The sequence below is a fragment of the Vicugna pacos genome, chromosome 11, assembly GCF_048564905.1.
Source record: "Vicugna pacos chromosome 11, VicPac4, whole genome shotgun sequence".
NCBI classification, from domain to species: Eukaryota; Metazoa; Chordata; class Mammalia; order Artiodactyla; family Camelidae; genus Vicugna; species Vicugna pacos.
Genome location: NC_132997.1, coordinates 96,288,441 through 96,304,144, shown reverse-complemented (window position 1 = coordinate 96,304,144; position 15,704 = coordinate 96,288,441). Strand labels below are relative to the sequence as shown.

Sequence of the window (15,704 nt, the reverse complement as noted above, 5' to 3'; positions counted from 1 at the left end):
CCCGCACTCCGCACTTCCGGCCTCTGACAGGAAGAAGAGACGCTGTCTCGTTCAAATCTCGCGAGCTTTGTGCTACAGGCCCGGCCGCCTCTCCCCCGGTAGACACCACCTTCGCAAATTGGGCGGGAACTGTAGTGCGCCTGCGTCTGTCAGAGTCTCTTCAGGAAGCTAACTCTCGCGTTATCTGACGACCAGGCTCCACCCCTTGCGCGCCGGTCTTTGTTGGCAAACAGGCCTCGGGGACTCGAGCTTTGGTTTTAGTCAGTGAGCCGCGGTCCTTTTCGTGGGCGGGGAGAAGTTGCTGTAGGTGTAACCGGAGAGTCTCTTCATATAAAAGTAGTGAAGGGTTAGCAGCCTTCCCTCCCCAGCTGTCAGGGCCCCCTCAATTTACAGACGGGCTCACAGAGCCAGGAAGGAAGGGAGACTCCCAGGTGAGGGGCAGTCCAGACTCGAGCCCTCCCGGACTCGGCGTCCTGTCCGCGCATCACAATGCGTGCGCGGGTCTCGCGGTCCCGAGTGTCGGAGCGGCGGGGCTCCGCGGGGAGAGCGGTGCAGACGAGGCCCTCCGCCTTTGCTGAAGGGATGGATTTCGGGGGGAGTGGCTCCCCGAAGGAGCAGAGTTTGCTTACTGACTGTCTGGCTCCAGGAGCTAGCAAAGGGCGTCCAGTGGTCCAGGGACTTCTCCAGTGGTAAAATGCTCAGGAAACACCTGGGAGTCTAGTTAACATGCAGATTCTGATTCATTTGATCGGGGAGAGGCCTGAGCTTCTGCATCTCTACCAGACACCCCCCACCCCCACCCGGAGATGATGCCAGTGCTTTGAGTAGTAAAGAGGTAGAGAAATAGCTAAGGCCGATTTAAAGCTTTGAAGGTGCTAGGTTCTCTTATTCCCTGAGCCAACACCCATATCAAGTCAAACGTAATTAAATGCAAACACATCCTTCAAAAAAGTCTGTTTCAGTTTGCAGTAAAATACTGAACTTTTAAAAAAAATTAATTTTGCCTTTGCAGTTATTGGCTATCTCAATTTGTAATTTACATTCAACTCTGATAACGCACTAATTATCTGCATGTTTAGAAGTCCTTGTGACTGTCAGCAGACTCAGCTTACAAATTGCTTTCAAGTGTAACAAAACATTTTTATGCTTAACAATGAATTTACTAGAATAGTACAGTTTGTAGACACAAATCAACATGTATTGATTTTGATATTTGTAATTTTGTTTGTATTTTATACCTAATTCTTTTTTGTTTTTTGCAAGTAATACATTATTATACATAATGGTAAAAAGCTGAACATAAATAACATTAGGAGGGTAGTTAAGTCTGTTTTTGGTACATAATACCATTAACTCGTGCAACTACTTTTCAAGAATATTCAAGAACATTTAAATTGCACATGATATGTTTAATGTACCTGTACTATAAAATTATGCAACACATTAAGTGATAAAAATTTAAAGCAAATATGTGAGAAGGTCTTAATTTTACGAATGTCTATTTCTTTGTCAATGTCCATAAAACCATCTGAGTGGTAAAATGAAGTGATTTAAAAATTATCCTTTAAATCTTTTTCTCTTTCAAATTATTCATTATTTTATAGTAAAATGTCACTTTATTAAGCTTTTCTACATATATAATTTAGCTTCTAATAGGCTTTAAATTCTGTTGTTTTGTTGTATAATTCTGTCCTTGTAAGAAGGGATTTCCTGAGATGGCAGTAATTCTTTTTTCAGGACTCAGATATGTTGCAGGCCTCTTGAGAAGTAAGTGCCTGAACCCGTCTTGATGATGCTTAGAGAGAAAATGTGCTGGAAAAGCCTGTGAAAAGGCGGAGAAGAATGAGACAGAGAGAGCCAGAAACTCAGCAAGAAGAAGAGGTGAGCATCAGAGACATCAGTCTAGGGGAACCAGGGGCTCCCAGGATCCACTTGTGGAGGGAAACCTGAGGAGGGACCAGGTTTCCTGGGGCCTCTTACAGGGCTGGGACTAGAGAGATTTTGGTGGGTGGTCCCTGATGGCAGGAGAAACTGAGCACATCTGAATTATACAAAGTTTATATATTCTTTTTAATTTCTTTTCCCTATTCAGAAATCTTTATGTGCTGTGGGTTTTTTTTAAGTTATTAATCATGTTTTTAATGTACATGATTTAAATACAAGGTATGAAAACATGGCTCATTACTTCCAGAGTTTCACATTTTAGGATACTTCTTTTTTGTTCATTTTTATCTTTTCCCAGCTCTACCTTCCCCTCCTTCCCTGCCCCCAGCTCCCAGCTCCCAGCCCCGCTCGTCATCTGTGGCCTACTCTGCCCTGGAGGTGCAGTTGTCCTGAATCTTGTAACCAGTCAGCACACTCACGTGTTTACCTGCCTCCCCAGTGCCTGATGCTGTTAAGAAATATTTGTTGAATGAATGAACTGCTTCTCGTTTGCTGCTTCAGCAAGTGGTCCCATAAGTCTATGTCTGCTGGTGCTTGTCCTCTGCCTAGAATACCTTTCCCTTCCTCACCTGGTTTATTCCTAAAGACTCATCCATCTCAGGAATCATCCCTAATAAGTCTCTCCTGACACCTCCGGCTCCTTACCCATGGAGTCCCTCTCTTTGTTGCCAGAACTTGTTTGTAGCTTTATCCTGCGCTTGCGCCTTTATAGAACAATTACCTGTTGGTATCTGCTTCCCTTGCTGATGGTGAGCTTCTCAGGGTTAATGCCCCAACCGATCATCTCAGTTTTACCAGCAGCAGCGCAGCACCAGCCCATAAGACTATTTCAGCCCTTAGGCAATGCAGGTAAAATGAATGGTGCCGAGAGGCTTTTTAAACGCTTATCAAATGTTTGAGACGTAAAAACACCATTGTTGGCTCCAAGACATATATATATTTTTTTAATCTTGCAGAACCAAAGCTAAAACTGTTTAATGAAGTATCTCCAAAATATTGCAGTGTCAATGTTATTAATTATTAAAGTTAGTGTTCCCACGGTGTGTTTCATTCTAAAACACTTTGTACGTTAGACTTTCTCCGCTTACAAAAATCCTCCCAGCGCCCATGATGATTTCAGAGAAATGCCAGTCAATTCTAAATTCATTTAGTTACTCAGTGCACGCAGTGTTTTCCAAAGCAACGTGAGAAATCTTTTCAAAAACTTCTACAGTTACAGGTAAGGTAGATGTGCGCAGGGCCCTCCCGTTCCTGAACAGCCCGGCCTGCAGAGAGGGAACACTCAGGGAGAACGTAGACTGGGGCTTAGACCCTCTGTTTGCCCCCAGTCTGCTCCGTAACTAGTGTCTTAACCTACCCAGCCTCACTTGTGTACTATGCCTGCTTGATTTCGAAAGGCCCTGATTTTCTGACTCCCAGTCTTGGACTTTGGCTGGAAGACAGCTTGGAGATGATTGGAGCCGGTGCATCCCTCTTTAGATGAGAGCAGTGCCGTCCAGAAAGGAGAGTAGAACTGACCTGTTGAATGTCAAACAAAGCTAGTTCAATAGCACAGGCAGCTCTCTGAGTACTATTTAGTACTGTTAGCCTTTTAAAATTTAAATTGCAAACGCCTTTTAGGGGAATTTTAATGTTTCAGAATCACCCGAGGAACTTGTTAAGTAAGCAGAGTCTCCAGCCACCTCCAGATTCTAAGTCAGTTTCTCTAGGGCAGTGCGGAGGAATCCATATTTTTAGTGATTTACTAGTGACTGGCAACCTTGGCCTGCAGACCACACCTTAGGACAGTGATCTCCAAAGACAATCCCTTGCAGTATAGAAGAACTGTAATTTCTGTTCTGTTTTTGTTTTAATTTGAAAAGTAAAGGCAAAATTAACCCTTACTAATACTTAATATACAAGTTGGCACAGGTGTCCTTCCTTGGGCCGTGGTCAGCTGGTTTATCAGTCAAGTAAGATTGGATTACGCAGCCGAACCAAATGTCAGTGACGTACAACGAGGGGTGCCAGGTAAAATAAATTACAGATGAACAGTGAAAAAAAAATTTAGAGTGAGAATTCCCAAATATTTAGCAAAGGTGTGTCCCATGTGACATTTGGGACATGCTTTCACTAGTCCAGGTAATTTTTACTCCCAGACCCAGGCTGAAGCAACCTGGATCTGGTGCCCTGCCAGTTGGAGTGGTGGTGTGACAGAGAGATTGCAGAACCGTAAACCAGCTCCTAAAGTTTCTGGTCAGAAGTGACAGACATCACTGCTGCTCACTTTTTTTGGCCAAAATGATACACATGGCCAAACTTAGCATCTGGGTGGCACTGAAGACTTGCTCCCCTAAGGAGGGACATTGGGTGTCCGTGAACCATTGCGCAGTCTACCACGGCATAGGGTAGCTTGGCTACCATAAAGGCCATCTATGTGGTAAAATTTGGTGGCAAAACAAGGCCTTTTGGTGATTCTTTTCAGAGTTTTGTAATCATCTAACAAAAGGGTGACCTTGGAAATCTCACACACCATGGAAAGAGCACAGATCATCTTGTGACAAAACACTTAAAAGTATCGTCAAGCTTAAAAAAACAAGTTACTGTATTTTCTTTTTCTGAAAGTATTCCACATTTCCTCATCTTTTCCATGATGACAGATGACTGTCATTGGGATGCTGTAAAAGAGAGTTTCGCAAAAACAAACAGACTTAATCTTTTCCTTCAAGATAATGGCCATGTTTTAATAATGAGTGAGAAAGTCTTTGGTTTTCAAAAGAACTGTATCCTATGGAGAGAGCATTTTTGAAAAAAAAAAGATGTTTGCAAATCTTTCCAATGTTATGGGATTTTGTTGCTAAAAATGCCATGTCGTTTATTTAAAAAAAAACAAAAACTAACATCTGCACAAAACTTAGAAACTGAAATTTCTCACCTCCTTTAAAAATATTCCAGATGGAGAGTTTTTGGACCACCTCTTAGAATTGTTTTGGGGTTTTTTTGGGTTTTTTTGTTTTTGTTTTTGTTTTCGTGTTTTTGATAACTCCTACTTGGCCTACTCGGAATGCTCAGACTGATCTCTTTGTCTCCAGATGATTTGTTTACCCCCAAAATGTGCCTGCACATTTCACTCTTCTCAGCTGCCAGCAGGGTTTTTCCTCTGTCTTCTATTTTATACATTCTGTTTTTAATTTTGTCCCATGACAACAGTCAACTGACCTTTCTTCCTTGTGTAAGTACAAGTAAACAAATTACACATCAAACAACTATCTCTGAATTATTCCTTGACACCATTTAATTGGTTTGTCGAAGTAGGGTGGATGGACTTAAAAGAAGGTGGAAATTTAGCCCAATTTCAGTTAAACCTTTGTATAGTTTATGGATACAACTGGAATGAGTAGTTTGAGTTGGTAAGCCATGTGATTCTTCCTAGTTAGTTTACTTATCTTTTGAGATATTTTAAGCAATGACAGCCGTCAAAACCAAGTTTTAAAATGTACTGAACTTAGACAGACACTTCACATTGTTTTATCACAAAGTTTTCAACCAAGAGTCACAAAAAGAGACCGTTTTAATCTTTTAAAAATGTTAGCGAGAGCAGAATTAGCTTGCAGTCAATAAATAAAATACAAATCTGTAAAATATTGATTGTTTTAGACTTTAAACATTTTCTACTTTTGTGTTATGCTAATGTATTACTGCTAGTGTATTACCTACAAATAAATACATATGCATATATTGGGGATACACGCTCAGAGTTTTTTTTCAGCTAATAATGGTATGGGATAAGAAAGTTTATAGAGCACTGCTTTTAGAACCAAAAACCACATGCTAGCTACTCTTTAAGAATAGTTATCAAGTTAATGATCTATATTTTCCTTTGCACTTTAATTTCATAAGAATAGAAAAATTTTAGTATATAAGACAATGCCAACCTTGATGTACAGTTTACTAGCTTAATAGCAAGGCATTCGTGCTTACAGACATCTTATGTAGTTATTCTTGATAAGTATTTAATTGCTGTTCTGTAGACTGATAATAACATTTAAGCAAAATACTTGAAACCATTTGGAAAGCATTTCGCCTGCGTTTGAAGGAGTTCCTTTTCTAGTTACTGGATGAAGTATTTTCTTCCTCTGAGTTTCTTTTCAAATTCTTTTGCAAGCTACTAAATTTGACTTTCGGAATCCATTGCAAGAGATCGTAGGGGCAGGTTGTCTCTGCTAGGTGTTACTCCCTCAGCAGAAGCGTTCTTAGGTCTTTGGAGTTTCATCCTCCGAAGCTGATTATTACCCTAAATGAATCCTAGGAACAGTTCCCAAGTCACCGACTGCCCTGCAGGCACCTCACTGGCAGCTGGATGGAGCCTTAGTGGTTCTTCCTGCTGGGCACGCACCTCAGGCTGAGGGCGAGAAGGAAAGAATTCTCACGTGAACCTTCAGATCAGTCCTTCAGGCAGGCCTCTGCCTTTCCAGTTAAGAGCTTGGCCTTTGCACACCCTAAGGAAGCATTTAACTATGAAGCATTTCCAAGGAAGCTTCCAGTGGCGAGAACAAAGGAAGGCGTCACTGAGTGCACAGTTGTCCCATGTCAAAACCACCGACTGGACCTTTTTACTAAACATTTCTGTATCTGCCTTCCTGGTCCGCACTGATGAGCTCTATTTTACCTTCTCATCATAATGCAGGCACAAGGCACCCAGTAATGGAATCCATCTAAGGACAGTGTTGGGCAGAACGGTAACTATTGGATGAACCATGGGTGTTATCCACCTAAAACAATGTTTTACATATTTATTTACATTTTGTTCTGTTTAGAAAATGAAGCCAGAATCCACACGTGTCATTATCCATCTGTACACTTTTGTTTACTACCCAGAAGGCGAGACTATTGCATTTTAAAAGTGTCTGGACTTTTGTTCCTTCTTATCACAAATTACTTGAGAGGCTCTGACCATTCACGGTTACCCTGAGTGGAATGCCAGTCAAAGCCTGGCTTCCCGGAGAGCTTTGAGATTTGGGTACAAAAGGCATTTTATAAACACAGAGTGGAAAAGGATCATTTATATTCATTTGCTGCTGTGGCATTTCTCTCTGGAACCATCCTCTTGTCTGTCAACGTTGTGCAAAAGGACTGGCCTCATCTACATCACAAACATCTCTCTCTTAAAGGCCTGAAAGTAGGGAAGGTGCAGCGCAGGAAGGAGCTCTCCCTTTGGAGGGGTCTCGGGTTTTTTTATCCCTAAAACTGTTGGACATGATCATTGTGGATGTCACGAATTGTTTTGGAAAGACCAGAGTGTGCAATCAATACAGTGCTTTGTGCATCTTGGCTGCAATGAACGTGTATTCTCTGAGTGCAGTTGCTCACGGGAGAACCACAGCCGTAGGGAAGAACTTCTGAGGAGTCGTTTAAAATGGAGTGGTTCTGGGCAGAAGGTGGGCTGCACTGGCCTCCACTGTCACTGAAAGGCTTCCAGATCATTTGCCACCAGGACATCTCCTGGGACCCATAGCAGATTCTTTCTTGTAGGGGCCCTGCTTGGTATGATTTAAGAAACATCAAGGACTTTCTGTCCCAGAAGATCTCAGTTGTGACATCACACACACGGATGAGGGTTTCCAGCTGGATTAGTTGAAGTAGAGGCTGGCTCCGAGGGCTCCCATGCTCCCTGGCATTACCCAAGAGACAGCCTGGGATGGTGTTACTTGGGTCAAAGGTCTGAGTGTGGAGGGACCATATAAATGAATGGGGGGGCGTGTCTAGATGCTGGAGGAGAGCTGCTACCAGGAAGGAAGGTTCCCAGAGGGAGAGAGACCCACATCCCAACTCCTCTCTCAGGCCTCTGCCCAGGGTCCCCTCTGAGTCTGCTGCTCCTCCTTTGCCTTCTTCTTCAAATCTTTCATCACAAAAATTTCAAATACATACCTAAGCCGAGAGAACAGCAAAACAACCCCATAGGTAGCCGTCACCATCACCCACCTTGACTTGTCAATGCCATCCAGTCTGCTTCCATGAACCCTCCCCTTCCTCAGATTAGTATTAAAATTAGTTCATCCTGAATCATTTTTTAAAAATTGGGGGGGGCAATTATTAGGAATATTTATTTTTAGAGGAGGTGCTGGGTTTTAAACTGAGGACCTCACACGTGCTAAGCATGCTCTCTACCACTTGGGCCCTCCCCTCCCCCACCCCAAATCATTTTTAACTTAATCCTCCCTTTTGCATTCTTCCGGTTATTTTCTTCTGTCTTTGACTGTCTTAAGTCTGCTGGATTGACTATGAAAAGACACCTTTCTCAAGAGAGCCCTAAGCCGTTCTTAGAGAGATGATGGGACTGACCAGATGGTGTATGCTTAACTCAGTTCCACCCAACAGACACTTATCCAGTCCTAGGGACAGCACTGGGTTAAGGATGTCAGCAGAACAGGGCTCCTGACTTCAAGGGCCTATCGTCTAGTCTATGGGGAGGACAAGGGCTGTAGCAAGTACCCAGTAATGGCAGGCGGACATGGCCACCGAGAGAGGAAGAATGCAGGCGTGGGGGACACTCCAGGTTGAGACACACACTCTGGGCTGGGAGGGGTGAGGGTGCAGGGGTCTCAAGAAGGGCTGGAGTCCCAGGCGTTTGGGAAGGGATTTGGAGGGCCGGGCGTGGGGTGGGACAATGAAAGAAAAACACTTGCCAAAATGTGGAGGTGGGAGTAGCTGAGGCAGGTGTGGGGACAGGAGTCACCCAGTTGGCTGGAACACAGGGTTCATGGGGCTTGAGGGGAGGAATAGGGGAACGAGGGGTGGGCAGTTAATAACTAGACAATACTTATTTCTAAGGAAGGAAAACCAAAACTAGATTTTTAGAGCATGGCTATGAAAAACAAACTCCAGACCACACTTAGGAAACTGAAAGACATCAACGTGGGCTTAATGGAAGTTAGGCAGTGGGGGTCATGTAAGAAAACTCGGGTAGCTGCCTGAGATAAAGTGGACCCTACTTCCACTAGTCAGGCAATGCATTTTTTAAAACCTATAAATGAAGCTTATTGCTATCCCACACTACATAAATTGTAAGTATAACCATAGTCTTTTTCCACTGAGTTCTGAGAAAATACGGGATTTTTTTTTTGTCTCTACCAGTGAAATTCATGGACAGAAAATTCCAAGCATTGCCTCCATGTGACAGAGAGCAAAGAACACTTGGCAAAATGTTCACGTTTTTTAAATGAAACAGAATAGTAACTTGATTTTTCAAAAGAATAAGGTTTTCATTACAAATGCAGGCACACTTACGTTGGAAAATTCAAACAGTAGCAGAATGCAAAAGGCAAAAAAATGCATTGTCCCACCATCCAAAGAACGTAATTTTTAATATATTGCTGTCATATAATGATTTTGGGACGTGTTTTCAATCCTGACTGATTTCAGTAGTTCACGCCACCCCTGCCCCATTCTTTGTGCCCACCAAGTCTCGGCTTTAATATTTCTACCTCTCCGTTGACTTTAAGAGTCAATTTTCCATGAACTGAGATTTCAGATCTTGATATTAAATGAGAGAGAAAGTTTATTCTTAGATATGCACGAAGCCAACCCTGTGCCCATTTGGGGAGTTTTGTTTGTTTTTGCAGGGTGTGGGGAAGACTATAAATGGAGGTTTGCATAGCCTATGGCTAAACATCTAAAGTTATATATTAAGCCAACAAATTATTAAATAAAATGCATCCCATCCTCCTTCCTTGGCTAATACATCTTCGTCACAGCCACCCCTTTGGAAACTATTGAAATGTTCTGTCTTCCGATCCTTCTAACAGATGCCCCTGGGCCACCCCTTGGGCATAGCGGGGGCGAACACCAGGTCCTTTGGGGGCCGGGCCTGGGAAGCAGGCTTGGAGCCATTAGGGCAGGCTCGCTGGAGCTCCGGGTAGGCCTGTCTCTCTGTGGGTAGGTGGTAGCCAGGGGAAAGCCAGGGCAGGTGCCCCTCTGGCCCTGATCTGAGTGAGTTATTCCACAGTTTTGTGTGCAGGTGGTGTGGAAACAGTTTAGTGGGGGCATGCAGAAACTTTCAAATAAGTTCTCCTTAAAATGTGAACTTGCACCTCTACATTGACGCAGTCAGGAAGGTCAGGGAGGAGGTAACTAGGCAAGATGGTGGAGAAAGGAGAATTCCAGGCAGAGGAAAAAGTATGGGCAAAGTTCTGGTATCGGAGAAAGCAGGTATGGCCAGCGTGAGGCATGAAAAAGCGGTGGTTCAGGGAGAGCTCGTGATGAGAGGTGGGTGGGCACTGACCAGGAAAGGTCTCTCTGGGCTTGTTAAGGAATTTCTCTGTATCCTCAGTGAAAGGCTTTGAGCAAGGAGTCACATGATCAGGGTAAAGGAGGCTACGCCTTCTTGAACTGGTCCAGGCTAGACATGATGGTTCTCTGGACCAGTGGGATAATGATAGAGATGCAGAAAGGCAGACAGGCTCCAGGGAGATTTAGAAAGTAAAACGGCCAGGGCTTTGGGGAGACTGGATTAGGGGCAAGCGGGAAATAGGTATCAGGGTTACCTGGTTGGGTAAATGGGATGGGTGAGCTGGGAACACTGAGACAAGATGAGGCTGGAGGGGTAGGTTATGAGTTGGCTTTGGGACATATGGGATGGCGTACCTTTGGGACACCTGGGAGGGCACTCAGCAGACAGGAGGATTTACCGCTCAGGCTGTAAAAAGAGGTCAGGGCTGCAGACTAGGGTGTGAGAGTCAGAGTCATCTCCATAGAGATGGTGAGTGGACCTTAACCCATGGGTTAGAGTTAGGGTTAGGGTCCATGGATGTGATGCCTGGGAAGAGACTGCCTGCTTACCTGGTAGAAATTAAACAACCCAGGATTTCTAATGCAGATGAGAACCTTAAGAATGAAATCACACCAGCAGTGAACTAAAATAAGAAAGAAAAAACCTTCCAGCAACCTTGCACATGGCATTTGTCACTGTAAACAGGCTTGTCACGCACAAATCACCTGCAACAACAAAGATTGTGAATGAACTGGTCGCCATCGCATGGGATCTTTCTGTACTTGTGAGTTTAAATCAGATTCTTGTTACTCGCACACCATTTTGCCGTGTGTATTTGTAAATGTATCTTGCCAGCATATTTTATGCTTCAGTTAATTTAGTTGACATATAATTTAGTTGACATATAAAAATAAAATCAATTTTCAGACAAAATACCCATAAAATAAGTGAAATGCTGTAATAGGTTTCAAGAAATTAAAATGTAATATATTTAGGCTTCTATTCTAAAGCAATTTCATCTAGAATAGTAGGTTCTGTAGACATAATTTTTTTCTTGAATCTCTGTCAATTACACAATAATAAATGTTGCTACTATGTATTCAGAAATGTATTGCTTGGAGTAGTTTGTCATGAAAAATGGAAATTTTTGTTTGTGTTTCCTTTAAAACGTCAAGGAACCTAAGTGTGAATACTTTGTGTGTTGACGTTCGGCTATAATTAAGCCATGACAATGATTATTACTTTGGATATAAACAGAATCAAATTTTCACTGGGCGAGTTCTTTTTTTAATTAATGTGGAGTTATGTTCTGTTTATTATCCTGTTTGCTTCTGTTTCCTGCCATTTTCCATTTGTCGGCTTGAATCCTCTTTTTTAATAGTGAGTTAGCGACTGATCATGTGTATTGATTTCAGTTTTGCTTCTAATTTACATTTTTATCCCTTTGGCTGGTGTATTTGGCTTAGTCACTTTATTTTTATAAGCGGTTGTACAATTTGTTACTTTAGCTAGATGATTAAATTTGGCTTCTAAAGAAAGTTTGTTTTAGAAAATGGTCCCTGAAGTAATAAATTAGCATTTGGCGTTTCCAGCGTGTCAAAGGGGCTGGTCTCCTGAAGATAACTAGGAACGCAGCTCTAAAATTTTAAAAGTGGTTTTATAATTTTGAAACCTCTGACTCTATAAGAGCTGTATGTTCCAGTAGGTGGTGCAAATCGACTCCATTTCAAATGGAAATGTAATTTAAAATTGTGATATAACTATTTTCACTGTTAAAATAATATTTCAACATGTTTTCTCAACTGCAAAATTACTTTCCTCTGTTTCTAAAGGAAGCTTGATTTACTCTCAGTGCTCATTTTTCTCATGTTTTGTTCCACAGGTACCATTATGGTGATGATCACTGTGGCAAGGGACAGGAGAGGGAAAATTCGGGGGGACTGCAAAACCAGGGAGACCTGTTAAAAATTATAATGCAAAGACGAGTCATTTGCTTCTGTGCTTCAGTTGCAGAGTAAAATAAGCAGAATATCAGTGTCAGTTTTGTTCTAATAGCTTTTATGCCCACGTGAGGAACTGAATGCTGTGCTTTGTCTTTTATAAAAATTGAGGGTTTTTCACTCCCAGGGATCTGATATTCTCACACTAGCACATAAAATATGTCTACAAGCATATTTTCAAATTAATTTTTTCCTTTTATCACAGTAATATGTGTGCATGAAAAGGCAGCAACGCCGGACAGTTAAGAGCGGGGACTCTGAATCCAGCCTGCCTGGGCTGGAGCCCTCCCCCCCATCTCAGTTTTATTTTCTGCAAAACGTGGAACAGACACCTACCTCATAGCTAAACGAGGATTAAACGAGCATGTACATGAAATATTTAAAGCAGGCCTGGCGCACGGTCAGCCCTATATGAGTGGGGACACTATACTTTTCAAAGTAAAGTAGTGCATCAATTACTCTCATAAAAAGGAGCGCTCTCTCGCTGTGTCCCTCCTGTCTCCACCTCCCCACAGCCCTTCCTGGTGGCAAGGGCTGACAACTCCTGGCTGTTTCTCCTGTTGGTTACCAAAACTTCAAATACGATTCTTATACAGACATTTCTTTTTATCCGTTTTATCCGTTTTCGAGTGTGCAACGCAGTGGCATTAAACACATCCGCGGTGTTGTGCGACCAGCACCACCACCCATCTCGAGAACTTTCTCACCTTCCCACACTGCAACTCGGTGCTCATTCAACAATAGCTCTCCACTCTCCCACCCCCGCCCCTCGTAACCTCCGTTCTGTTTTCTGTCTCTGTGAATCTGCCGCTTCTGGGTATCTCATATAAGTGGAATCACGGTATCCGTCCCTTTGTGACTGGCTTATCTCACAGAGCATCATGCCTTTGAGACTCAGCCGTGTTGCAGCAGGTGTCAGAACGTCCTTTTTAAGGTTGAATAATATTCCATTGTACGTATGTGCCACATTTTGTTTACCCATTCATCTGCTTGTGGACATTTGGGTGGTTTGCACCTTTTGGCTGTTGTAACGCTGCTATGGACATGAGTGCACACAGACCTGTCTGAGCCTCTCTTTTCAATTGTTTGGGGCAGCTATTTCTTGATATATCACTTTTTTTTTACATTATCTTTTAATTTTCGGACATGTGAAATCAGACAGGCTAGGACTTCATTGTCACCAGCTCCCTACCTTTCTACGTACACACTCCCCGCCCCCCCTAGTTTTGGTGAAACTGTTTTCTTTATTGTAACTTTACAACTGTCGTCAACTGCCGAGCCAGACGCCCTCTAGTCCCTTGTCTGTTTTCTGGAATACTTTTTCTTTTTTCTGGAGTTAACAGTGGCATCAATTTTATATTTGCTCAGGTTTCCAGGTACTATCATCATTATGTTTTCCTTAATGTTCTGCTACATGTTTACCAATAACAAGCTCCACTGTTCCCCACATCCCATCTCTGCTGTTCGAAGCACACCTTTCAGCAGCTTCCGGAGAAAAAGTACATGGACTATAAAACTGTTGTGTTCTTGCCCATGTTAAAAATACATCTGTTTTACCCTCACTATTTGGGTAGGTAGTTTGGCTGGGAATAGAAATCTGGATAGAAAAATCATTATCACTCACTGTCCTATAAGGCACCCTTGTTACTGGTTTTGGCTTTCAGTGCTGCTGCTGGGAAATCTTTATGCTACTCAGATTCTTTTTTTTTCTGTTTTATTCTGAAAAATTTCAAACCTACTATAAAAAAAAAACCCCTAAAGAACAGAACAATGAACACCTGAATACTCCATTCCTTGCCTCATTATTTTTAACATTTTGTCACATCAACTTCCTCTGAGTTCATCTTTCTCTCTCGGTCAGATGGCTGTCTATCCATCCAACCATCCAACCATCCATCCATCCATCCATCTATCTATATTTCTTTCTATCTCTCTATGCATATATTTACATATATATCAGTATGAGCATAATTTCCTTGCTGAATATTTGGAAGGTAATATACCATTATGTGTCCATCCTAAATACGTGAGCATAGCTCTTCTCAGAATAAGGACACTCAGTGGTTTTGCATAATACTAGCATCACAGGCAGGTATTCAACTCTGATGAGATAAAAGCCAGTATAGGATCTGTATCTGAATTCCCCAACAGTCTCAAATCATCCTTTATAGCTCCCTTTCTTCTTTTTCTTTCTTTTTTTTTTCTTTTCTTCTTTTTCTGATCCAGGATCAAAGGGGCTCAGGAGAAGGAAAATTCAAGGATGTTGGGTAAGTTCCTCCTTTTAAAATGTGGTATCTACATTTCCAAGGGAGGTTGGTCAGCTCAGATGACCACAGGGAGGAGATGGATGGGACTCCAACGCTGGATTATCCAGGTGAGTTGTCCCTGATGCCATGTTTCTGGAATGAGGAGGTGGGGCAGTCTGGGCAGAGCCACGCGGCTTCTACACAGAAAGGGGTGGTGGGCTGCAGTCAGATCCAGTGAGGGGCTGTGCTCTGAGCGGGCTTGAGCTGCCTCTCTGCTTAAGCCCTCCCGGCCCCGGCTCCAGCCCCAGCCTCGGCCCTGTCCTCTGCCGCCCTCTGCAAGTCAGGCTTCAGCGGGAAACAGACCTCACCCCAGAAGCTTCGTGAAAGCCTCCAGTGAAGGTACCACCCATGGAGGTGTGGGCAGCTGGAGGGCCCACAGGGGACAACAAGACAAGGCTTTGTCACCACCCCAAGGGACTACAGGGATAAACGAGGGAGGGAGTGAGAACTGGTACCGAGGAGGAAGGGGAGGGAAGCAGAGGTTTCTAGAGAGATGGCGCCAGAGCAGGGAGGAAGCAGGAGATACCCCGGGTTTTCTCTACTTTCTCTGCGCCCACGTCCTGGCACTCAAACCAGCCAGGAAGCCAGAGGGCAAAGGAGCCCAGAGGATGCCTCCTGGGCAGGTGAGGGAAGGGTGGAGAATGGACCAGGGAAGGAGGGCAGGTAGAGAACCCCTGCACACATCCCTTCCTGAACCGCCTGTGTCATTGCCCATGCTCTGTAGTGACCGCAGCCTGAAAAGCAGCTGCTGGGAGACGCTGTCCCCTGAATGCAGCCTCATCTTGGGATGTGCCCAGACCCCGCCATGCACCCCAGATCTGGCAGAGAGACTTGCGTACAGCCACGCTCAGAATGAGCTTGGAAACTTCTCCCAAGGCCAAATGGAAATGGCTTTTGGATTACCCACCATTTGGCTGGATTATCTGCACCATTGCCTCCGTCCATTACGAAGGACAGCCAGGAGGGGTCTGGACTGTCCTTGGTGTTCCAGGATGACCTTGTGGAGAGCTGATTACAGTCTGTGTGCGGAACAAGAAGACACCTACTGTCGTTTTTTTGCCTCACTCCGGTTCAGCGAAGCCTGATCTTTCGCCTGTGGCTGGAGCCGGTATTGAAGAGCCTGTCACTGCTGGTGCTGCTTCTTGGAAGACCCGAGTTCAGACTGAAGCAAGGCTTCCCGTTAGCAGAGCGGTACGGACTTCAGAT

General features: G+C 43.6%; 1 long non-coding RNA gene across 5 annotated transcripts in view; it reads left to right on the top strand.

Moving 5' to 3' along the window:
• Positions 1-11: 11 nt before the first annotated feature.
• Positions 12-15,704, top strand: part of LOC140699471 (uncharacterized) — a 20,988-nt gene continuing 5,295 nt past the window's right edge. For 2 of the 5 annotated variants that reach the window (XR_012077666.1, XR_012077665.1), the window contains exons 1-5: positions 198-431; positions 1,738-1,881; positions 14,419-14,459; positions 14,741-14,837; positions 15,223-15,689. This is a non-coding gene — a long non-coding RNA (uncharacterized lncRNA). The other 3 variants (XR_012077668.1, XR_012077669.1, XR_012077667.1) reach the window with 3 other exon arrangements.